This window comes from Silene latifolia, unplaced genomic scaffold (genome assembly GCF_048544455.1).
Source record: "Silene latifolia isolate original U9 population unplaced genomic scaffold, ASM4854445v1 scaffold_20.1, whole genome shotgun sequence".
Taxonomy (NCBI): Eukaryota; Viridiplantae; Streptophyta; class Magnoliopsida; order Caryophyllales; family Caryophyllaceae; genus Silene; species Silene latifolia.
In genome coordinates this window covers 1,713,987-1,741,298 of record NW_027413163.1, presented here as the reverse complement: position 1 = coordinate 1,741,298, position 27,312 = coordinate 1,713,987, and positions in this window count along the sequence as shown.

The window sequence follows — 27,312 nt, the reverse complement described above, 5'->3', positions numbered from 1 at the left end:
CGTGTCTCACCCACACGCGTCTCCCAACCGTCCTACATCTCCTCAATAACCAAGTACTAACACCACCAATGACCTCCAATAAAACACCATAATAACAACACACATGGAAAATTTAATACAACATCAAATATATGACTCGTCATGAACTCAATCTCAACATGATATGGATAACAATTCCTCAAATGCCAACATGATGTACAGACTCACACATGAAATGATGATGATGAAAGACACACAAATGTGCAAACTAAATATTGAAACCGAGTAGGATAAACTTACCTTTTGCATTTTTCACAAGCTACTCGATTCCGTCTCATAAAATCGTCTCATCCTAAACAAATCATGCAACATTATCACAATACATTCCACACTATATACAATATGAAACCCCTTATTATTAACCACTAATTACCCATATTACATATGTTAATTACTAATTAATCTCCCTAGTAACCTCCTCCCCCCCCCCCCCCCCCCAAAATTGAGCTTAAAACAAGACAAAGGAGAAAGGTGGGATTTCAACTTACAATGGTAGATCGGAGATTATGAGGGATGTTCCATCTTCAATCCAAGCTTGAAGATCTTGGCAGAGGTTTAGGGAGCATCTAGAGAGAGGGGTTAGTGTTTATGATGAAGGAGAAGAAGAATAAAAGGGATAAGAGGTTTGGATAAGGTGTAATCCCGAAATAAGGCTTATCGCGTACTGTACAGCACCACTCGGCCGAGTGACCGGTTCACTCGACCGAGTGTGGACATGGCCCACCTGCAGGTCCGGTTCGATCTGCGGACGTGCAACGGTCTTTTTGAAAGCCACGCTCGGCGGCGTAAAGGTGCTTTCGACCGGATCGTTTTTAGATCGGTCGGTTTCGTCTCGGCAAGGGTCTCGAAACGATTAGAGATGTTCGGAGTCGCCAAAAAGCATTTGTGGGATGCCTGGAACCCCTTCGAATTCCACTTTATACCTCGGTCAAATCAAAGCACAAAGCAGCGTTTTGACATAGGTACTAAAGATAAGGAAATCGTCCCTCTTTAGCATCCTATCTCTAGAATGACTCTCGTACGCCCTGGATAAGGTCGTCCACTATCCAAAGTTTCTGAGTAAGAGGTGAAGGTACGTATTGGGAAGCCCTTTAATCAGACACCCAATCCCGCCCGCGTTTAGCGGCCTCTACTGATCGATCTTGGTTGGTTGAATGCAAAAGTTGATAAAACGGTTTAAATGCATGAATGAGCATCCAATGATTTAAACCTAACATGTGAGAGCTTTCTAAGTCGGTTGATTTAATCCAAGTATCAAGTATAAGATGTCGAGTTGGATTAATGATTGATTTGCATGCAAGACGGAAATTAAACATCCATTTACCGTATTAGGTTTAGGGTGCATAACATGATCCATTTATCTTAGTAAGGCATTTTGCAAATGTGGGTTGAATAGTCATCTGATCCGTCCTATATCCAGGTTAATCGGAGTCAGGATCGTCCTAGACTAATGCTGGAAGGGAACAGGCCCTGTACCAGACGGCTATAAGAGGCATGAGCCAGCCGGCGGTGTAAGGGGCCTCCCTCTGGTTTTGAAAATGAGAAAGAAAAGGGCTGCTTGAGGCGCGGATTAGCCAACGGCTGTATGCCGTGTTCTGACTGTTTAGAAAACGTTGTAAAACATGTTAAAAGTGGGTATTTGAACCCGGTTTGATTTTGAAAGGGTCGTTTAGACCGCATTCGTTGATTTGAAGAACTAGACTCGAATAATCATCATTATTTGATAATATTCGGTGTCGGGCTCGGTTTTGACAAGCTTGACATGAATAGTTTTGAAAATGATTATGGACTAATTGTTTTAAGTCCATTTTGAATGTAATTAGTCGGTACTCATCATCGTACCCGGATTAAAATCCGGCATGGTATGTATAACCAAGGATGACTTTGTGTTGGTGACTAATATGTTTGTTTGAAAATATGTAGAAATGAAATAAAAGGTTTTAAAATACCTCTTAAATGTCATTAACCAAATATTATCACCGAAACACGGATTTAACCGTCATGGTATGAAGAACCAAGGGTGAAAAATGCTTTATGGTTAAAACATGTGAAATGAAACAAAAGGGTTTCGAAAATATTTGAAATGGTAAAAATCGATTACAAATATGAAAAATGGATTAAGGGAAATGACGAGAACAAACACGGTTGATCTCTGGTCTGAGCACCCCATTTAGGCGCGAGCCTATTGGCGACCTAAGGGGCTTATGCCTCAGACCAAAAATCAGTTTTGGCTCGTTTATTCCATGTTTTGGTTCATGTTATGCATGTTTTAGCATGTTAAAGTCATGAAACAAATGGAAACATAATAAAAGAGGATTTTTACACCCTCATACTTACATGTTTGGTTATGGCGAGTGACCGACGTAAGTGTAACAACTTGTTTGATCGGAAAAAACTCGGGTTAAAACCGTTTGGGTAAGTAAAAGAGTGTTTTAAAAGTTTAGTGATGGTGTAGTGGTCAAAGTGGTCGGACAAGTGGTTTAATGCACGATGACGGTACCAAACAATGTGTAAGGCTCGTGTTTACGATCGGTAGGTCGTAAACACGCGTCGGATTGTGACTTTAGAAGTCGAGTCGAGAATTTTAAGGGAGAAAAGAGGGGGCGGACACTCGCGTAACTCTCAAATGGGTGGCATTTGAGGGGTATTTATAGGAGAATGAGTGGTTGTGTGAGTTTTGAGCGACGCGGCCACCTGGGCTGCTCAAAGAGGCGCGAGCCATGCCGCGGGTCTTCGAGTTGTGTTGTCACTATCGCAACAAACGCAATCATGATTTGTTCTATCCTAGGTTTTGTAGTAACATGTTTGGTACTTGACCATTCATGAATCCGGGAAAACTTAGTATAGAAGGCTTGAGATATTTTGTTTTTGTTGTTGACTCGGTTTGACTCGTTGTTGGAGTCGGGATTTTGAATTTTCGAGTCGGTTTTTGGCTCGGTGTCGGTTTTTACTCTAGTTAGTGTCATCGCGACCCCGTCGTTGTGCATTAAACACTCCAGGTATTTTTGAAATGTTTTGAAATGTTTTGTTTTCGAAATCGTTTTAAGTTTTCCGACGTAAAGTTGTACACAAACTGTCGATCAAACGCTGCGATCCCAAAACATGTTGTAGTCCGATAATCATCGGGTGTTTGTGTGAGTCTTAGCAGATACTGGGTATCTACAGAGCCCCCACTTTGACTGAGGCTTGGATAGGGCGAAAGTCAAAGTAGAGTCCCCAGGTCAATCGAAGATTACAACCTGAAGACCCAAGCGACGTCGAGGCGGCTCGAAAGGATTCGGGACAAGGACCTGCCGTCGGTAAGGGCGATGCCAAGGCGACTCGAGGGTACGAGTCCGGAACCTGTCGTCGGGAACATTTTAGAGTCTGTCGACTGTCCGTGTAGGTCGTTTAAAGTCCGTTAGACTACGTACAAAGGCTCGCCAGCCATAAGAAGGAGTCATACCTGAGTCATCTTCGGATATGTCCTTGCATGGTTGCGGATAAATGCTCGCCAGCTGCGATGCGTATGTGAGGAGGGCTCGCCAGCCAGGATGCGTTGTAAGGCTCGCCAGCCGCGGTGCGTTGTAAGGCTCGCCAGCCGCGATGCGTTGTAAGGCTCGCCAGCCGCGGTGCGTTGTAAGGCTCGCCAGCCGCGGCAAGGAAATGTACCCGAGGCATCTTCGGGATGTGTCCTTGAAAAGGTAAGAAAATGTGCTCGAGGCATCTTCGGGATGTATCCTTGAAAAGGTTGCGGATAAAGGCTCGCCGGCCAAATGTAAGGAAATGTACCCGAGGCATCTTCGGGATGCATCCTTGAAAGGTTGCGGACAAAGGCTCGCCAGCCATGGTAAGGAAATGTACCTGAGGCATCTTCGGGATCTGTCCTTGAAAGGGTGCGAACAAAGGCTCGCCAGCCAATGGTATGGTCGGTTAATGGATCATGGGAATAGCCGCGTTGAATGGGCTTGTTACGAAAGTAGCGAACTCGTGATGTCGCTAGGGAAATAGCGAGTATGGATTCTCACTATCACTATTTTTGGAATGAGCGGGTTCCGCGAGGAAGCCCCCTGCTGGTATTTGAAGGAATAGTGAATTTGGAATCTTCACTATTAATTGAAGTGACGGTTTATGTGCCGCCGTTGACGTTTTGAAAGAAATAGTGAATTTGGAATCTTCACTATTAATTGAAGTGACGGTTTATGTGCCTTTTGAAAGAAATAGTGAATTTGGAATCTTCACTATTAATTGAAGTGACGGTTTATGTGCCGCCGTTTGCTTGAAAATAGCGAGTTTTAAATTTTTCACTATTTATTTTGTTTGTTTTCGAGGAAATAACGACATTTAATATCGTCAACGAAAATTTGGAATTCGTCACGGGAAATTGGGCCAAAGCCCAAATTTCGCTGAAAAGGAAAAGGGGAGGCCTGGTTTAGGCGCGAGCCACCTGGCGATGCAAGCCGGCTTCCCTATTTTTTGTTAAAAAGACGCGAGGTTGAGTTGTGGATGAATACTCATCTTCAACCTCGAAATCTCGCTAAAATCGCCATTGACGGACCTTCTAGCTTGCTTTCACTCGTGCCATTGTCAACAAATGTCATCTCAAGGTAAGTATTTCCTCTTGAATCCTTTCAAATTTGTTGATTGTTAGCTTAGTTGAATTAGGGCGGATTTTGCCCTAAAAATCCAATTGGGCGTTTTTTATTGAGCCAATTTCGAGTGAAATTGATGTTTGCATTAGGTTAGAAACATGTTTAGGAGTATAGGGGTGCTTTTAGTTTGCAGTTTGGTCCCCGTTCCCGCTCCATATGCTCGAAAAACGTGAATGAGGCGAGAAACCGTCTCATTTCACAATGCCAAGTTTATTTGCTTGGGTAGTGGGTCCCACTAGGTTGTATTGTAGTTGGGAAAACCCGTATTTGCCATCTAAGGACCTTCGTTGGATGCTTGTGGGCAAAATTGGATTTTTGCCTTTTGCGACGGTCTTACGTCTGACAAAATAAGCGCTTGTTTGGGCTTGAATTGAGTCAGTTTGCCTTGAAATGGACCTTATTGGTATTTTAGGTCGCCCTGAGGCGTGATAAAATCACGTTTGCCTTTTTGCGGTCGTTTTTGATTTTTGACCGGTTTGGGCCCAAATTAGCATATGAATTGCCTTTTTGGACCGTAGAAAAATCCCCATTGTGTCGGGAATGTATTTTGGGTTTTTGGCAGACCTTGTATGGGTCTTGAAATGTCGTTTTGTGATTTTGACTCGTCTTTTGCTTGAAAGGAGGGGCGAGTCGTTTTTGTGTGTTTTTTTTCGTGAGTGGTTTGGGGGCGGGATTGCCCCTTGTTTTTTGTATTGCAGGTTGTTTTTTGTTTTTTGGGTTTATCCATTTCATGCCGTCGTAATGCCGAAATTTCGGGTGACGTTTTTTTGTTGTTGCTTTTTGATCGCAGGGTATTGTGGGGTAATATCCGTATAAGACCCTTTAAATTTAAGGATTATAACGTAAATTTAACATGTGAAATATTGTCATAAACGAAAAACAACAATGAAACGATAAAGAATATGAATCAACCTCGGGTCCTTTGTAGTGCGGCGTAAAGAACAGAAATCAACAGAGATTTCCTCCTAATTGTTGCACCCAAGACCGTCTGAGACTATGCCCTTGTGCTAGAAATGCATTCTAATTGACTTGCAATATTGAGAAAGCTATTGTGAGTTTTGTCGATGTGAGATCTAGGAATTTCGAGAAAAATTGCACCAAAACCCTAATTCTATTTCACTAATGATGATTAGGTTAACAAGAAGGAGAAGTCTCTCCTTTTTGTTCTTCTAATTCGGCCAAACCGAGAGCCCTTATGGGGAAGTGGGCTTCCACTTCCTCTTAATTTTAGCTCGTGGTCCGGTTCGTCAAATGCTAAAATGTATATGACGGGTTTTTTTTATTATAAATCATTATCGGTTATCGGTTATTAATACATCGACTAATAACACGGATTAGTTGAAGTATTAATACATGTCCGACAAAGACAATATTGTATAATTAATTTATTCAATATACATTAATCGAATATAAATCGTTTATATTCAATTTACGAATTAACTGTTTAATTCGCCTTAGCCCATTTTATTTAATCCGTATTAAATATAATATCTCAACATCACATTTTGACTGATTACTAGTCAAATAACTCGACTAACCGGTTAGTCAAAATTTGGCATCAACATGACTGTATTTTCATACCGTCACATCTCTCAAACGTATCCTATAGGTGTGACTTTTAGGGACCAGTTGATCACCGCCATCTGTATGACAATAACGTCAAACTTATCTAGCAAGCCAACCGTTATTGATAAACGTGGATCAACTGATAATAATACCAAAAGTATGCCCTTTGATCCTTTTAGAGATTTATAAGTCCTTGCACTAACTGTTAAGGACACCAACCCCAACAAGCTCCCACTTGTCCGTACAAGTGTATGTGCAATGACGTTATCCGCACTAACTGGAGGACACAGCTTCAACAAACTCCCACTTGTCCGTACAAGTGTATGTGCGATAACCGATTCTCATATTCATTTAAAAATTTCTCCCACTCAATGTAAAACAATTTGCGATACGGATCCGCAAAGGTCGTATTTTACAATCGATCCGTATCTAGAGTGGTTTCCCCGACTAGAGAGTAACTTAACCGATAAAACGAATCCGTATCCGAGCATGGCCATGCATTTCGCCTGACTCCTCGTGTGGCCCTGAGAAATATCGAGTACCTGATAAAGGCTGAATATTTCCTTCAACTCGACTCCTTCCGATCTAAGCACAGCATGAAATGACCCAGAAAAAATCTACTTGGCCCCCTGTTACGGATGACCGTGAGAAAGAAACCAAAGTCACCCAAAATTTGCCTTAGTCTCAAGAGACAGTCGATAGTCAAAAGAATCGACTCTTAGGATCACCATGGAGGTCCTATCCACGACCGGGCACCGAATGTTATCAAACATTTAGGACTCCACGTCGATGTCACAATTGTGTCCTACGAAATATCCGTATAAATCGCCTCTGTGATTGGTCAGTCAACCGGTTGACTTATGGCTCGTTGAACCCACCATCAACCAACGTCACAAAATAATTGCCAGAGTTATCAGCTCATGTGGGCAATTAAGGACTAAAAAAATATAATGTTTGTTCACTTCACTTTGTGGTGTTCAAAATTGTCGTACAATTCCACATGAAAAACAAAATATATAAATATCAAAACGATGATGTCGTATAGAGTACATAAGGGAATGAATCTAATCCATAAAAGAGTACTACAACTTAGGAACACGTTTAATTCCCATGGAATTAACGTGCCCTTCATGCTTATCTTGTCGTAATGGTTTAGTGAGAGGATCTCGCTATATTATCATCTGTAGCAATCTTTTCTATCACTACTTCCTTTTGCTCCACGTAATCTCGGATTAGATGAGCTTTCCGTTGTACATGTCTAGACTTGTTGCTAGACTTTGGCTCCTTAGCTTGGAAGATGGCCCCACTATTGTCGCAATAGATGGTGATCGGGTCATTCGAACTAGGCACTACAGATAGTCCATGTAAGAATTGACGCATCCATATCGCTTCCTTTGTAGCTTCAGACGCGGCATAGTACTCGGACTCAGTCGTAGAATCTGCTGTAACAGTTTGTTTGGAACTCTTCCAGCTGACTGCAGCGCCATTAAGAGTAAAAACGAATCCAGACTGAGATTTCGAGTCATCTCGATCCGTTTGGAAGCTAGCATCTGCGTAACCGGTTGCGCATAGCTTTTGAGGGCCTCCATAAGTCAATGCCCAATCTTTAGTCCTCCGTAGGTACTTAAGAATGTTCTTGACAGCCAACCAATGTGATTCACCTGGATGCTGTTGGAATCGACTTGTCATACTCAATGCATATGCCACGTCCGGACGTGTGCATATCATGGCATACATGATTGATCCTATAGCCGAGGCATAAGGAATCCGTGCCATGCGCTCTTTCTCTTCCGGTGTCTCTGGTGCCTGAGACTTGCTCAAATGCACCCCTGGAGCCATAGGAAGAAACCCCTTTTTGGAGTTAGTCATGCTGAATCTCTCTAGGACTTTGTCTATGTAAGACTCCTGACTGAGAGATAACATCCGACGTGATCTATCTCGATAGATACGGATGCCCAAAATTCTTTGTGCCTCACCCAGATCTTTCATCTGGAAATGGTTTTTCAACCATACTTTCACCGAAGTTAAGAGAGGTATGTCATTCCCAATCAGGAGTATGTCGTCAACATACAATATTAGGAAGACAATCTTGCTCCCACTCGACTTGATATATAGACATGGTTCCTCGACCGATCGAGTGAATCCATTTTCTTTTATCACTTGGTCGAAGCGATGATTCCAACTCCGAGATGCTTGCTTAAGTCCATAAATGGAACGCTTAAGTTTGCATACTTTCTTAGGATGTTCTGGATCGATGAAACCTTCGGGTTGTACCATGTACAACTCTTCCTCCAAAAAGCCGTTTAAGAAGGCGGTTTTCACGTCCATTTGCCAAATTTCATAGTCATGAAAAGCGGCAATCGCTAAGATAATCCGAATGGAACGCAGCATGACTACGGGTGCAAAAATTTCATCGTAGTGCAAACCTGGCACTTGGGTGAAACCTTTAGCAACTAGTCGTGCTTTGTAGATATCTTGTTGACCTTCCACAGAATGCTTTATCTTGTAAAGCCATTTGCATTGAAGGGGACGAACCTTAGCAGGTAAGTCAACAAGATCCCACACGTTGTTCTCATACATGGAGTCCATCTCGAATTGCATGGCCTCAAGCCATAGCTTTGAGTCAGAACTAGTCATGGCACCTTTATAGGTTGCGGGTTCACTACTCGTTAAGAGTAGAATGTCATCTATGTCATGTTCCTCGACCATACCAATGTATCTGTCCGGTGGAATAGAGACTCTTCCCGACCTCCTAGGTTCCTCAGGAATATTAACCGCAGCCGGGGTTGAAGGAATTGGTTCCTCCAATGGTTGCTCGGTATTTGGTTCTGGAATCTCCGACAGGTCGAAGGTTCTATCACTCTTTGCATTCTCGAGAAATTCCTTCTCTAAGAATGTCGCACTGGCCGCAACAAAAACGCGTTGTTCGGTTGGCGAATAGAAGTAATGACCAAGTGTTCCTTTAGGATAACCTATAAAGTATGTCTTGACCGATCGCGGGCCGAGCTTATCCTCGTGTCTCCACTTGACATAAGCCTCGCAGCCCCAAACCCGTATAAAGGACAAGTTAGGGACCGTTCCCTTCCATAGTTCATATGGAGTCTTGTCAACAGCTTTAGACGGACTTCGATTAAGTATTAGAGTAGCTGACAGAAGAGCATAACCCCATAATGAATCAGGTAATACCGTGTGACTCATCATGGATCGAACCATATCAAGTAGAGTTCGATTTCTCTATTCGGACACACCATTCAACTGAGGTGTTCCAGGTGGAGTTAACTGTAAGGCAATCCCACAGTCCTTAAGGTGTTGATCAAACTCGTGAGAAAGATACTCTCCACCACGATCTGAACGCAGTGTTTTAATCTTTCTACCCAGTAGGTTCTGTACCCTGTTCTGGTATTCTTTGAATTTTTCAAAGGATTCACTTTTGTGCTTCATTAAGTAGACATAGCCATATCTACTTAAATCGTCCGTGAAAGTGATGAAATACCTATAGCCTTCTCGTGCGGTGATTGACATAGGTCCACACACATCCGTATGTATGAGTCCTAATAGGTCAGCAGCGCGCATTCCAACACCTTTGAAGGAAATAAGAGTCATCTTACCGATGAGACATGATTCACACGTGCCAAATGATTGAAAATCAAAGGCCGAGATAGCTCCATTTTTTATGAGCTATTTTACGCGTTTCTCATTAATGTGTCCCATACGGCAGTGCCATAGATACGTTTGATCTTTGTCACCAACCTTTAACTTTTTATTCATTACGTGTAATATTTCGGTGGTCTGATCTAAAACATAAATTCCATTCATGGAGACGCCTTGTCAGAAATCATATCGTGTAATGAGAAAATGCAAGAATTATTCTCTATTACAAATGAAAATCCAAGTTTGTCAAGTGCGTAAACCGAAATAATGTTTTTAGAAAGACTGGTACATAATAGCAGTTATATAAAGATAACTCAAATCCGCTAGGAAGCTGGATCACATATGTTCCCCTTGAGACGGCAGCCACTTTTGCGCCATTCCCAACACGCAGGTCCACCTCACCCTTTACGAGGGGTTCGATGTTTCGGAGCCCCTGCACATGATTACACAGATGAGAACCACAACCAGTATCTAGTACCCAAGTTCCGTAACTTGCGTGGTTAATCTCAATCATATGAATAAAAGTAGAAGAGGAAGAAAACATACCAACAGGTTTAACGCGACCTGCCTTTATGTCCTCATGGTATACGGGACATGTACGCCTCCAATGCCCAATCTTGTGGCAATGGTGACACTCCATGTTACCATCCTTGCTCTTTGTCGTGCCTGATGAGGTGCTCGACTCACCAGGCCCACTCTTGCCTGAACCTGACTTCTTAAACTTCGCCTTACCTACTGCTAGGTCCGCTTTAGCTTTGCCCTTACCCTTGCCCTTGTTTGACACAACGAGAACATCCTGTTTCATGCTCCCACCGAACTTCATGTCCTTCTCGGTGCCGTACGAGAAGAGAGTGCGTTCATGGGGACTTTTCTTCAAATCATTCATATAGTAATTCGCTCTAAAGAGCGCAAAACCATCGTGGAGTGAATGAAGCATACGGTCAATAACAATGTTCTCGATGATCTTACAATCAAGCGTCTCCAGCTTTCTCGACATTCTCAATCATGCGAGAATGTGTGGGCTAACTTGGTTGGCCCTTTCTGAGTCTCGCATCAAAGAAGCGAGTGGTATGCTCATAGGTCACGATTCTCGGTGCTTTCGAGAATTCCTTAGTGAGCGTGGTGAAAATCTTGTTTGCACCATGGGCTATGAAGCATTTCTGCAAATTGGGTTCCATTGCAAAAATGAGTACGTTTTTAATCGCACCCGCTTCCATACAGAAATCGTTAAACTTGGCGATCTCATTAGCTCTAGCCGTGGGACCTGGGTTTGGCGGGATGGGCTCAATTAGATATTTGAGCTTTCCGTCGCCAGCCGGCAAGATTCCGTAATGCCGCCTCCCGATCCGCGAAGTTTGATCCATCATTCTTCGATCGAGTAGACCGATTCATCCGATTCATGAAGATCCGAAGCCAGGACTCACGGTCCAATGTGGCACTTGGCATTGGGTCGTTAGTAGGACCACCATTTAGTTATAGCGGTTTGAAAATTCGTGTTCTACACTAAAAAAGAAAGAAAAACAAAAACGAAATAAGCAACTCATCGAGGTGATTTAAGTCTATTTAAAATGTATTTTAACGTGTAGACTCAAGCACTTGCATAATTGATCTTCCTCAAGAATGATACAAGTGATCCCAAGACTCAATTTCCGTAAATTGATAAGCCAACTGTTTAGCTAATTCTTCCGTAAGAACTCTTGGTCGATAGATTTCCGTAAATCATATCTATAGTCCACCATAATCACAGGATCGTACGAGTGACCATAGTGTTGAGATAAAATAGGTCAATCGGTTCCAACTTACCCGACGTAGAAGGGGTCATATTATGCCTACCGACGAAGAAGGGACTCATTGGAGTTTGACCTATAAAGACCGTTCTCAATTTTAGTTTATACGAGGAAGATCCCATCAGCTTAATTATAATTCATATTAAGTGAACGAATAACTAGCGTCAGCGTGAATGAATTAATTTAGGTGATGGCTTAGCATAGATCGTGTGACATGAGAATGTCAAAGAAAACTAACTCGTGACCTCTATATGTGTCAGTTTTCATTCAATAATTAGGTGGTTTGGTTTTAGGCGGAATATGATGCAAATTATCGTTACGAAAAATAAATAAATGAATGCAATACGTAAATAAAATTCCTAGTGTGGCCTATCCTAATAAAATAAAACATAAAACAACTTTGGAATCCACCGTTGGACCCGAGAAGCTTGTCTTGATGTTCCATCTTGATTCATGTAGCGGGAGTGAGCATCTGATTCTCCATCTTTGGTCTTCTCAAAAATTACAATTAAAAATTACAAGATATAAACCTATTTACATTCTAATTAAAAACTGTAATTACAATTGAAAAATCCAAAACGGAGATACGAGATCTAAAAATACAACCAAGACCGTGTTCCATCATTACGGTAACACGTTCTACTAAGGCCACACTAAGTTACAACCGTTTGTAAAATAAATAAATACGTAATAAAAGCATTCAAAAACATTCATAATTAACGATAAATAAAATGCATCAACTAAAACAAATTTATTCGTGACATAATTCCGTAATTATGGTAAATTTATCCAAACCACCTTTTAACGATTAAAATTTATGTGATAAAACTGCTTCTATCAATTTCATTTTAATCTATTACAATCCGTTACTTTAAATACGCTTTAAAATAACTATATGGTATGTGTGTGAACCGTTTCACAATCATAGCGAGTGTACAATATCCGTATAAAGTATATATTAAGGCCAAAAGAAAATTTAAAACAAAAAGAATAAATTTTCAAAGCTGCCAGAACAAAAATCCCTCGATCCAGGGACAAAAGTGCTCGATCGAGGAACAAAAAGGGCTCGATCGACCGAACCGCAAGTCGATCGAGAGGTATGCTAATCGAAAGTACTCGATCGACAAGATCGGAGGTCGATCGAGGGCTTTATCGGCAAATCTGCTCGATCGAGTACGAGGACTTCTCGATCGAGCGGTGGGGGGTTTTGAAAATGGTCGATCGAGTACAGCCATTACTCGATCGAGTGAAAAACATTTCAGAATAGCTCTCGATCGAGTAGAATTACGCTCGATCGAGTGCAAACATGGCTGAAAACAGGAAACCCTCGTGAAAATGATTTGTGAAACAAAACCAATTGCAAAAATGATCTAAAGACGCATAAAAACAATTCTACAATTGAAAAAACTAGACATATTGTTAAAATCTCCGTATAAAATAACAATATGTAAAAGAACAAATCGAAAACGAAAACAAAAACAGCCGCAATACACGATTGGTCGCACGGTTTTCAAGACAGAAAATCGTTTCAAGATCGATTTTATGAAAAATCACAATGAAAAATTACGTGGCCTCGCTCTGATACCACTTGTGGGGTAATATCCGTATAAGACCCTTTAAATTTAAGGATTATAACGTAAATTTAACATGTGAAATATTGTCATAAACGAAAAACAACAATGAAACGATAAAGAATATGAATCAGCCTCGGGTCCTTTGTAGTGCGGCGTAAAGAACAGAAATCAACAGAGATTTCCTCCTAATTGTTGCACCCAAGACCGTCTGAGACTATGCCCTTGTGCTAGAAATGCTTTCTAATTGACTTGCAATATTGAGAAAGCTATTGTGAGTTTTGTCGATGTGAGATCTAGGAATTTCGAGAGAAAATTGCACCAAACCCTAATTCTATTTCACTAATGATGATTAGGTTAACAAGAAGGAGAAGGCTCTCCTTTTTGTTCTTCTAATTCGGCCAAACCGAGAGCCCTTATGGGGAAGTGGGCTTCCACTTCCTCTTAATTTTAGCTCGTGGTCCGGTTCGTCAAATGGTAAAATGTATATGACGGGTTTTTTTTATTATAAACTGTCATCGGTTATCGGTTATTAATACATCGACTAATAACACGGATTAGTTGAAGTATTAATACATGTCCGACAAAGACAATATTGTATAATTAATTTATTCAATATACATTAATCGAATATAAATCGTTTATATTCAATTTACGAATTAACTGTTTAATTCGCCTTAGCCCATTTTATTTAATCCGTATTAAATATAATATCTCAACATCACATTTTGACTAATTACTAGTCAAATAACTTGGACTAACTGGTTAGTCAAAATTTGGCATCAACATGACTGTATTTTCATACTGTCACATCTCTCAAACGTATCCTATAGGTGTGACTTTTAGGGACCAGTTGATCACCGCCATCTGTATGACAATAACGTCAAACTTATCTAGCAAGCCAACCGTTATTGATAAACGTGGATCAACTGATAATAATACCAAAAGTATGCCCTTTGATCCTTTTAGAGATTTATAAGTCCTTGCACTAACTGTTAAGGACACCAACCCCAACAGGTATCGTCTGGGACCTATGGGGTCCGTCATTGAGGCTTTGGAGGAGGAAGTCGATCCTGGAGGGGGAGAGACGACTGAGGAGGCTGCCGTATTCAAGGCGGTGGTGGAGGATGCTTCTGTAGAGGAGGATAGGCGGCTGATATGGCCGGTTTGTCCTTTTCGTTGTGGCTCATAGGCAAGATGGCTGATGATTGGGGGTCAGCACCGAAGTGGTGCATTGTATCATGGTTCTTGGCCTCCTCATCATCCAAAATCTGCCAGGCATTGTCTCCTTTTTTGTCATGGAGAAGGAGCAGAGGGTTATCGCCATGGTAACCTCCTTTGCTTTCACTGTTGCTCCTCTGTTTCCCCTGTTGCTCTCTTTCTTTTCCGTTTGAGAGGATAGAGAGTGCTTAGTTCGGTAGGTGGCGGTTAGCCTCCAGTTCGTTGTCTTAGGCCAGTGTTTGTATGATAGACGTTTGTTTTAGGCCAGTGTCTGTATGATAGACGTTTGTTTTAGGTCAGTGTCTGTATGATAGACGTTTGTTTTAGGCCAGTGTCTGTATGATAGACGTTTGTTTTAGGCCAGTGTCTGTATGATAGACGTTTGTTGACGTATTTTACGTAAGGCGGTTTGTATATATGTATTTTTGGATTGTGGTTCATTTTGTGATTTTCGGCTTTTTTGTGTTGTGTTTCGGAGGAGCGCTGTCGGCTGTTGATTCTCCTTTTGCTTTGTACCAGTTCCTGCATCGTTAGTGTAGAAAAACAGGCAACAGATAGCACGTAGGCATAAACGTAAAAACATAAAAGCATTTGATTGAAAATCACGTAAAGCATTTGTTTGAAAATCAAAATTAACCAAGATGACTTGAAGTTAAAATTGAAATTTTGAAATGAATTTTGAAAATTCCGTGACAAAATCGTCACGTTTGGAATTCAAAAGGAATTGATTTGAAAATTTGAGCAATTAACTCGTGCCGTGAATTAAATTGCATCGAAATTTTGAAAATTGACTCGAAAAATATAAAACTCAAACCGTCAGGAAAGAATTTTGAAAAGGATTTTTGCGAGTATATTTGGCTTTTGAGGTCAAGACTCGAATTTGTGAGTGCTTGAATTTTGAGGAAAATTGATGTCGTGTTATCAATTTTTGATTTTGATTTTTGTGTTGCGAAAAAGCGAAAAATTTTCGGAATTTCGACTGACATGGAAACGATCCGTCGCGGATCGGGGCGACTAGCCTTTCCCCTCTTAAAAAAAGAAAGAAAAATCCGTATGTTTAAAGCTGCGCCATGGAAACCGTGTCGGATTTCGTAAAACGCGAAAACAAGGAAATGTGAGTGTGAAGAAACACAAAATTTCCCGGATCATCCTGAAGAGGCGCGAGGTTCCTGGCGGGAGGTTTGAGGTGTCAGGAGAAAACACATGTTGAAAGAGACAAGTCAACAGCGGGAATCCTGGAGAAGCCTCAAAGAGGCGCGAGCTGCTCGGCGATGGAAGCCGGTTCTCCTCTTTTCCTGAAAAACGCGCTGATCATTTTGTATAAATAGAGATGTTTGCGCTTCATTGTTTCATCATCCGAAACACAAAAACATCTCCACAAAACCTCCTCTTCTTCCACAAAAATATTTCATGGATGCTTTGGAGAACGCATTGGTACAATGGTGCCGGGATTTGTCGCCTCCCGAGAAGTATCAACTCGATTGCATGGGAGTTGGTCAATTGTTGGTGCTTCGTCAAGTCAAGGTGCAACCCTCGTTTCTTGAAGCATGCTCTCGGTTTTGGGATTCGAAACATCATGTTTTCGTTTTCCCGAAAGGCGAGCTTTGTCCTCTTGCCGAAGAAGTTGGAGCCATTGGTGGGTGGCCGGGTTGTGCTCCGGTGCTTCCTCCGACTCGGTTGTGCTACAAGGAGAAATTCCGTTCCATGTTGGGCTTGTCAACAAGCCAAGTCAACTTTCTTCTTGCTCCACATGGTGTGGATATGTTGGCTCTTATCAACATCTTCTCGAATCGGTTAGATGCTAATGTCTCGGAGGTGGCTAGGAAAAGGGCTCTTGCATTTGGCCTTGTCCATGTGTACCTCTTTGTTGATGTCTTGAAGAAGGAGGGGCCGAGATGCCATGGTAGCATGACCCTTATCCATGTGATTGAGCAAATGGAGCATGGTAGAGATCCATCATGGTTGGTGCTTGGATAGATTATCCAAGCTTTGGACAAGGAAGGCTCTTGTGGTGAAGCTCCCTCTTTTGGATCCGCAAGGATCCTCCAAGTGTGGCTATTGGAGAGGCTAAGGTATGTAGAGCCTTCGGTTAATCCTTCTTCTTACTCCTTCCGTCACCTTACCATGAGGAAGAAATTGTACCCGGATAGTTTTGCTTCCACCGAGGCCTATTGGGCCACAAGATTGGCGGAGGAGGGTGGTCCTCATATCCATTGGGTGGTGCCATGGTGGCACTTGAGGTCCTTCACGGGGTTTCCCGCCTCGGGTGCTAGTCCTCGTTCTTTGATGGTGGTGGGTTTGAAGGTTGTTTCCTTCATTTATCCCGAAAGGCTCATGAGGCAAATGGGGCGTCAACAAAAGGTGCCCGCTCAAGATACTCTTGTCCAAGAGAATGTTTTCCGGAACTCTGAGCTTGTGGAATTCTTCGAAAGGTGGTGGGCCGCTCGGCCGCTTTGGGAGGTGCCAAACCCCGTTGCCACGACATGGGTGACTCCCGCTTATGTCAAGTGGTCACGTGCTCCGTCCTTGGAAGAGAGATCCAAATTCCGTAAGGACGAGGTTGTCGACTTGAAGTACCGAGAGGTTGGCAAGGCCAACCGTGCCTTCTTTGAGGAGTGTGTTGATGGAGCTACTCCCGATGTGATGAGACCACCGAAGAGGAGGAGTTCCGGCCCCAAGAGTATGGTGGGCCGTGCATTGGCTCGTCTTGGGTCGAACATGGGGTCTTGTGCTAGACCGGAGGCCGTCGCCGTCTTAGATCCGTTTAGGATCCGTTCCGAGGAGGAAGTCCATGCTAGGCGGGCCAACAAGAAGAACAAGGGGAAGATGTACCCCGAGGGAAAAGGCAAGGGTTGAATGGAAGAGTGAAGACCTCCATTACCCACTTTATTATTATGTTGTATTATTGTTGTGAGCTTTTATTATGTTGTACTAGCTAGTTGTTGTGTGTTTTGTGCTAGTTTTACTATGTGGGGTGTGTTAGTGGACACCTTAGCCTTGACAAGTTGTAGACTCGTCGAGCCTTATTTGTCGTTGAAATTGTAATCCTTCCCATTATTAATTAAATAAGAGGATTGCTCGTGTCGAAAATTGTGAATGCTTGTTGTTTGGGCTAAAAATAGCGTAATAAAGAAAGCCCACTTGGCGAAATAAAGATTATAGGGAAGAGGTGAGGAGGATGGAAGCCCGCAGTCAGGAGAAGGGGGAATGGGCTTAAGAAGGATCAAGAGCCCATCACAGTAGGCGCCCGTGTTAAGGAAAGGAGTGTCAGGGAGAAGTTAGGGAGAAGTTAGGGAGATCGGAGAGAATTGGCAAGAGAATCCGGATTAGGAAAGAAGTCCTTATGGAAATAATATTCTCTTTCCATATTCAAGATAGAGTATATCTAGAGTTCTTACCCTATAAATAGCAGAAGAAGGAAATCAAGAAGGACATTCATAAAATACCCGCATTCATACATCAACACTCAAGATCACATCACGGCAAATGATACACGTTCATTCACGATCTTGCAGGCCTGACACCTAGGGCCAGCAGGATTAGCTTCGTACCATAATTGTAATCATCCTCCAATTCATATAGTGCAATACTTGGCAGGGTACCGTCCCTCCCGCGGTTGTTCCCACATTGGGTTTTCCGCGTCACCAAAATCTTACGTGTCAATTTACATTACGCACTTTATTTCCCGTTTACCTATTAACATACAAATCATCATACAATCGACCAACGAATATAGACTACATTGACCCTAAATCGACTCAGGTAAAAAAGACCTAAACAGTTTGGCGCCCACCGTGGGGCATTGTGGTCGTCAATCGTTGATATTCTGAATATACAATGGAAAAGCAAGTATCCGAAGCCATGTCGGGAGCAAAGTACCATCGCCACCACCATCGTCTACCCGAGTCCAACATCGACAAGGCCACGCAGCTCCCGGACATACCCCAAGAATCATACCGACAACAAAAGCCTCTCTACCTCCCAGGACCTCTGTTGTCTCGGCCCTGGACCGAGATCGGACAAAGGAACATCAAGCTCGGGCGTCACTCCGCCGCCCATCCCCACGCAGATTCTCGCCGCGTGGAAAATCTTCAAAAAGCTATGGAAAACATGAGAGAAGATCAAAGGAGAGCAGATCCGAGGTAAGAAAGAGAGACAGAGCTGGGGCACAAATTGATCTCCTAAAGCGGCGAAATCCAACACTCCAAAAACAGACGGTGAAGGAAGATTTCCTTTGGTAGATCCGACGCAAGGAGCATCGAGCAAGAAAGCGGATACCAATTGAAATAATCACAAGATTAGATTTGGCTACGACACCATCGGATGGAAGGATAACCCCACGAGGGTTAGGATACCTCACGCCAGATAGGCGACCACCGGTACCGCGTGGGGGTACAAACAAGCAGTGGCCTCTCCGTCGCCAGATCCTGCAAAGAATCGATCGACACACTGCAGCAGATCCGGTCAAGTCGGCAAGTGAATTGGCGCAGGGGACAATCGTTACCACAACCCCCCCCCCCCGGAACTTACCGTAACCTTCCGAACCGTGGATCGGAGGAGATATGCAGACACCGACAAAGCACCCCAGTTTCACCAATATAACTAACCAAAGAGATTGGAGCTAAAGGAGATGCTTTGAGCAGGGTTCCGGGCTACCACCCCCACTCGAGAAAGCGGCTCTAGACAAATATGCCGACTCACCATTCGTGGACACCATATCCATCACAAACATGCAAAAAGGATTCACAAATCCAAACATGCCTCTCTTTGACAAGACAAAGAGATCCCTTTGATCATGTCACCAAGACAAACAGAAAATGATGACGGTAATGACCATAGGACAAGTTAAGGAAGCCCGCATGTGCAAAGGATTCGGTCCACCCTAACAGACCGAACTTCGATGGTTTGTAAGCACCAAACAAATGTCGATATCGACATTTGCTGAATTGGTAAACGCATTTACTCAATAGTTCGCAAGCAACAAAGCCACGAAGCACGCGGGGACTGTCGAGAATCGTCCGGGGGCGGAGAGAGCATTGGAGAATACAATACCAGATTCAACAATGAGAAGGTAGCAGTACGAGAGTGTGATATCTCAACAGCAGTAGAACCCTTCAGAAGAGGCCTCCACCATGACTCTGATCCATACAAGCAGTTGACTATGCATCCTTGCCATAGTTTCGAAGAAGTGCAGGAGACGGCAGCTGCCGCGATTAGGCTGGAGGAAGATATCCTAGCCAGAGCTAGCTTACAGAGCACGCCAAGTATTTCTAGTACTTCAGCCATGGAGAAATCAGGAAGAAAGCAAACCACCAACAAGAAGGACAAGAGGTACATGCCATATGGGAGGGGAGTCAACAGAATCGAGGAAAGCCAACTACTCCCCACCTTGGCAGAATATGGGTTCACTACATGTATCGGAGGAATCTTGAAGGCACTTAGAGAGATGGGAGACGGAGTCAGGTGGCCTAACCCACCAGTAGGAGAGCAAGCTTGGAGAAAGGACAGCAAGAAGAAGTGCGAATTTCACCGTGATATTGGGCACAATACTGAGGACTGCTATACATTGAGAAGAGAGATCAAGTGCTTGTACGAACAAGGAAAGCTGAGCCACCTGTTACCACGTGGGGGCAAGCAGCAGGATAAGGTAGGTTCCGCCAAGCTGGCAGATCCACCCACATGCACTAAAACTATAAACGTGATAACAGGCGGCTCAAACTTAAGCGGCCTGACATACTCAGCAGCTAAAAGGCATGCCACCGAGACCAAAGGAGACAGACCAGCCAATTCTTGCATAATATCTCACAGTGATCTGCCAGCAGTCAGCTTCGATAACGGAGATACATACGATGAAAGAGAACACCATGATGCACTTATTATCACCTTGTCAATGGCCAACTGCACAGTAAGAAAGGTCTCGGTAGATACAGGAAGCTCGGTCAACTTAATCATGCTGAAAACCATAAAAAACATGGGATTCAGTGAGAAGGATCTACATAAGAAGACTATTCCGCTAGTAGGCTTCAGCGGGGAAACAGCCAGCTCGCTAGGTGAGATAGTCATCCCAACCTATGTAGGAGGAGTCAACAAGCAAGTCAGGTACCTGGTTATAGATGGCCCTTCTACTTATAATGTCATCTTAGGAAGACCGTGGTTGCACCAAATGAAGGCAGTCTCCTCAACGTACCACCAGTGCATAAAATTCCCCACCCCGTGGGGAGTAGAAACGATAAGAGGAGATCAGGAGGAAGCTAGAGGCTGCTACATGAAGGCACTCAAGGGCACCGCCCGCCCTCCCGCATAGCAATTACTATGACGGCTGTCTAGGACGAATACATCGAGCCCCCAGAAGAGCCGGACCGTTAACTGGATAAGTTGCACCTGAGAGAACTCGTGCTTATTAGAGCGGGATGTACGGGGAGCTTACGACAAAGACTAGTCAAATTCTTACAAGATAACATGGATTGCTTTGCATGGTCACACGATGATATGGTAGGCATAGATCCATCCATCATAACACACAAGCTTAGCGTGGACCCAAAGTGTAAACCCATCCAAAGAGAGAAGGAGAAAGTTTGCGTGCAGAAAGAAATAAGGTAATCAACCAGAAGTAGACACTGACTTTGGCGTGAGAAAGAAGATAAGAGAAGTAAAATACCCAGAATGGTTGTCTAATGTAGTGGTGGTGCCTAAAAAGAATGGGAAGTGGAGAGTATGTGTGGACTTCACTGATCTCAACAAAGCAAGTCCCAAAGATCCATTCCCGCTACCTCATATTGATGCAATGGTAGATGCAACAGCTGGACACGAGATACTAACATTTCTAGACGCATGGAGTGGATACAATCAAATCAAGATGGATCCTGCAGATCAAGAGAAGACAGCATTTATGTCCGAAAGAGGAATATATTGCTACAACGTCATGCCATTCGGCCTAAAGAACGCAGGCTCCACATATCAAAGGTCAAGTTAACCGCATGTTCAAAGAGCAAATAGGAAGAACCATGGAGGTGTACATTGATGACATGGTGGTGAAGTCGAAAAAAGCTAAAGATCATATGCGGCATCTAGCGAAACATTCAAAGACCCTCAGGGAATACAAGATGAAACTAAACCCATCTAAATGCACCTTCGGGGTATCTTCTGGAAAGTTCTTGGGCTATATCGTGACTCAAAGAGGGATAGAAGCCAAAGACCGAGAAGCGGATCAAAGTCAGTCTTACACTGAATCACCCGAGAAGCCCAAAGATGTTCAAAGGCTAGCCTGGGAAGGTAGCAGCCCTGAACAGGTTCATTTCAAGATCTTCAAACAAGTGCAGGCTATTTTACGACGTACTAAGGAAAAGTCAGAAGTTTGAATGGACCCCAGAACACGAGCAAGCCTTCAGAGAGCTGAAGCATTATCTCAGCAGCCCGCCATTGTTATCAAAGGAGAAACCAGGAGAACCATTATTCCTATACCTAGCCGTCACAGAAGTAGCAGTGAGTGTTGTTCTGGTCAGAGAGCAAAAAAAAGGAGTAGAAGCCAGTGTACTACGTCAGCAAGTCTCTGTTGCCGGCAGAGACCAGGTACACATCCCTTGAAAAGTTAGTACTAGCATTGGTAGTAGCATCTCGCAAACCGCGTCCCTATTTTGAGTCACACATCATACATGTTGTGACAAACTACCCGCTAAAAGCTATCATGAGGAAGCCCGAATCGTCGGGAAGAATGTCTAAATGGTCGGTACACCTCGGTGGATACGACATCCAAGATGCGACCCTAGGACAAAGAATCAAATCACAAGCACTGGCCGATTTTGTGTCGGACTTGATCCGGCCATCCAGAATCGCGGATACGAGAAATTCTCACTCTAGAAAGAAGCAAGCGGTGACGTCGCGGATGCATATCGACGGAGCCTCCAACCAAAGGGGGGGCGGTGTAGGATTAATCTGCGATCACCACATGGAGATCGATAGCACAAGTCAAGATGTGAATTCAAGGCAACCAACAATGAAACGGAATACGAAGCCTTGATATTGGGAATGAAGCTAGATCTGGAGCTAGGGGTCAGACACCTGCTCATATCCAGTGACTCTTTGCTAATAGTCAACCACGTGAATGATGAGTTTATAGCCAGAGATTCGAAGATGATTGCATACCTGAAAGTAGCAAAGGAATTAAAACAAAAATTCGAAACTTGCAAGTTTAAACAGGTTCCCGGAGACCGAACGTGGAAGCAGACGCCCTAGCAACCCTGGGGGCAACATTCAAACCAACAGAGCTATCCAGCATTCCAATAGCACATATGCTGGAACCTTCTATCCAGAAGGCTGACGAAATAGACAGAGGTGAAATGCAGAACCCACAAAGCAAAAAGGAAATCCAAGCAGTTATAGAGGAAGGTGAGAGCTCTCGGCCAAACAGGCAGGCGCCTGACCAAGTAGCCGACCCAGCAGATGACTGGCACACACTTTACCTAGACTGGCTGCGCCATAACAAGCTACCAGACGATAAGAAGGAAGTGAGAGCTTTTAAAATAAAGGCTTCCAGGTTCATACTTATTGATGATACACTATACAGAAAATCGCTAGCAGGTCCCTACCTACGGTGCCTGGACAAGGAAGAAGCATAGACTGTGTTGCATGCTCTCCACAGTGGCGAATGTGGAAACCATGCAGGGGGCAGAAGTCTGGCAAACAAAGCCCTCAAACAAGGATACTATTGGCCTACAATGAAGGCAGATGCAGCAGAGTACGCACGAAAATGTGACGCCTGCCAGCGCTCAGCACCAATGATTCACCAGCCAGCAGAACCTCTGCACCCTATTATTTCTCCCTGGCCATTCATGGCATGGGGCATGGACATAGTAGGCCCTCTACCACGGGCCACAGGAAACAGGACCTGGATGCTAGCAATGACAGATTACTTCTCTAAGTGGATAGAGGCAGAAGCATTCACGGAAGTAAAGGACAAACAGGTCATCTCGTTCATAAAACGAAACATCATCTGCAGATTTGGTATCCCATCAGAAATCATATGTGACAATGGCTCACAATTCATCTCAAACGATACTGAAGGATACTGTGCCGGTGGAATATCACCTTAAAAAGTCGACTCCAGACTCCAAAGTCCAATGGACAAGCTGCATCCAGCAATAAAATCATTATGGACAATCTAAGAAGGAGGCTACAGGAGTTAGGAGGAAAGTGGGCACATGAGTTGCCACTAGTGTTATGGTCAGACAGGATGACGCCAAAGATAGCAACAGGTCAAACACCCTTCAGCCTGGTGTTTGGCGGAGAAGCAGTCATTCCATCAGAAGTTCTAGTTCCCACTCACAGGTATGAAAATATGACGAGGAACCGAACAATGCAAGAGATGGCCGAAGCCTGGACACAATTGACGAGCTGCGAGCAAGCGCAAAAATCCGTCTGGCTGCCTACAAACAGTCTGTGGCCAGGAGTTACAACAAGAATGTAAAGGTCAGGCTCCTGGAGGTAGGAGACCTGGTTCTCCGAGAGGTGTTCCAGAACACCAAGAATCGAAAAGAAGGCAAATTCGCCTACAAATGGGAAGGACCATACCAGGTAGAAGGAGTTGTTGGCCATGGTGCATACAGACTGATGACTATGGACGGTCAAATCATACAACGCCCATGGAACATACTTCACCTGAAGAGATATTACTTTTGATAATAAGTAGACTCTAGCTTTCAGAATAATGTACTATGAGAAGCCAAATCATTTTTAAAGATAAAATAAAAATCTGGTCGTAGGCATACTGCCAGTTTCACTCTTATTTCTAGTGTCTTTAGTTGTTTTAAAACTTTAAACTACTATTGGATGGTGTGGTCTGGCAGCGTCCTGGGATCACAATTGCTCTGGTACCCCATGAGATGGCGACAGGTACTTCACATCATTCTGATAGATTTTCTTATTTTCAAGCTTCTCTAAGAACATCACTTTGAATTCTGGTATCTATGGTACTTTGAAAGGATGTCTAGCAGGACTGTCAACTGCCAACGCGGGGTGACAAGGCACATGGCACTCCAACATGCCTAACCTATTTTCTCCACAAGGAGCACCCTCACCAAAGTGACCGTGGAACATACGAAAGGGAGCCTGGTTGACAGCTGAATACGCTTATCCAGCTACCCCTGATACCACCCCCTGGACGTAGCTCGCACTAATCACACTTAATCAGGGCCCCATAATGCATGCAAAAACGAACATGGAACGTAGGGATATCTGCGCTACCATAATCGTGCAGCGTCTCCATCTGGTCCTAGAATGACGATAAACTTGCCTCAATGACGCCACCTGCAGGCACAAAACGAGACGAACACACCTTGCGTCATGAACAAGGTTAAGTAGTCCACAAACTGCGGCATACTCCTAAATCAGCCAGCCGGCTGACACGGCAGCTAGCGTGGTCTGGATCAGTCTTTTCAGGCTGACCAGGCTGGTCTAAATCAGCCTCCTGGGTTAACACGGCCACTCCTCCTTACATTGCGGCATACGCCTAAATCAGCCATCAGGCTGACACGGCGGCTAGCTGAGTCAAAACGTTAGCCTTTTCAGGGTAACAGGACTCGCCTAAATCAGTCAAGCAGGCTGACACAGCATAAACTTCCTAAAACAGGGAGAATAAACAAACAAGTACACAATACGTAAAAACCTTGCCAAACTATGACAAGGGGCATTCAAAATATGGCCAAAATACGGCCCCAAGTTTAACCGCCACCCTGGCGGAGCAAACACAAGAACAAGTTTTAAACTTACAAAGTCTGCCACCTCTGGGCCAGACTGCCAAAAAAGTGTATCAAAACGTAAAAACTTAATTATCGGTCACATTAATGACCTCCACCTCTGGTACCTCCTCCTCGCTCGACCACTCATTTCGTCTCGCACCGGCTTGCATATCCTCGGCCGCCATAGCTCCCCGAGCTCCGTCAAGCAGATCCCGGGACATTCCAAAGATCACCCCAGCCACTGCTCGGCCAACGCATGAGAATTCACCTCACCAACCTCGGGCATCGCATGCTCGGATCGGGTTGAGCGGGGTAGAGCATCTCTAGTCGCTTCTCCTCTTCCTCTATGGCCTCTTTGGGTGGGAGCCTCCTCGAGGGCAAGACGCATCCCACCGATCTTTCCCCGCCGTAGCATATGCAACGACATTGGTGGCCGGGAGATCACTCACGATCTTCTCCTCGATCGCTTGAGAGTCGAAAAAGGTCTTTGCACACCGCCGGGTTCGAGTCACCGATCGCCCCCCCCCACTTCTTCTTGGTGACAACGAGCACAGTCTTCAGCTCCACCACACGCTCCTTCAGATCAACCCGCTGTTGTGCCAGATCTGCAACAGTCTCCTTCAGCTCCTAGTTCTTGGCGCTGGTACCACGACTAGTGGTCTGCACTATGTTGATCATCTTCCTGTTGTAGAGTGCGATCAAGAGTCCGGGGCATAAATAATCGAAGTCGAAAAGAGTTGGGAGGCGAGAATTTAAGCAAGAAACAGCATGACATGAGACATGGTAGAGAATGAAGAATATTTACCATGAAAGCGTTGTGCACGTCATTTTCAGCCATCTCCTCTAGGGAGAACTCCGAAAACGTTTCCTCAACAGGAGGAAAGAACGGCTGATCAATCTCCGACCAGTAGGGCACCTTGTCCACATTCCCAAAGCCTTCTGGAAAATGAGCAATGATGCCTCCACTAGTAGAAGCACGGGGACTGGCAGGAGGAGTAGGCGGATGGCGAGATAACGTATCGACCTCCGGGGCACGCGAGCAAATGAACTAGAAACTGCAGGAGGAGTCTCGAAAAGAGGCGGCAGGAGCACTCCTCTTGGAGGCGAGAGGCCACATCGGGGCCGGCGAAGGTCTCTTTCTTTTAGCACTTTGGAGTATGAGTTCCAGCTTGATCGACTTTTGAACCTCGCAAGCATACACAGTCTCGGACGGCGAGAATGCTTAAAACATCGCAAAAGAACGGCATGCAAACGTAAGTGGTTACGAAACCTTACTAAGACATGTCAATGATTGAGGAAGATTGGAGGAAGAGGCGGTGAAAAACCGGGAAGCAGTCCGGGAATTTTCTCTCATACTCGAAATGCGGAATGCCTTTGCAGCAGCGGATCTTGGCACCAATACGGGTAAGGTCACAGGGGCCTGCACAAAGACGATGAAGTAAGCTAGTAAGCAGCAAGATAAAATAATTCAGGCAACAGGGAGGCTACTTACTCAAGTCGAGCCCACTTCTCGAAAATATAATCGCAGATGCTTTGGATGGAGTCCTTCCTCACGTAGAAGAAGTCCTCAAACCATTTCTCATCACGGGACTTTGACGCATGTTTGAAGGGAGCCTCTTCATGGCCCCGAAATGAGAACTGACCCCTGCCCAGGGATCTGATGCTATACATATGGGCCAGATCGCCCAGAGTGATAGATTTGCCGATTCTCGACCGGCGGAATAGAGAAGAACTCTCCATATGGCAGCGAAAATTTATGCCATGGCGAAATTATTGGTGAAGATAAAATCTTGGACGAGTTTAGGGAAAGGGAAACGGAGGCCATATTTAAATGGGTACAGATAGAAACAAACCCACCCCGGACGGAGGGCGTCAGCTTTCTGTCCCGGTTCAGGGACGGCGATCTCAACCCCATCACCAAGACCAAGCAAGTTCTTGATCGTCGGAATGTCGGCCGGAGTTAGGGCGGAGTCACAATCGTGGGGGTGTTTGAAAAGTCCCCGAGAAGGGAAAGTAGGGTCGAGATTACGGTCGGAGGGCGTCGAGGTTGACGAAGACTGTCGAGTTTTGCCCATGGTGGAAAGAGAAAGTGAAGATTAAAAGAAAGAAAGAA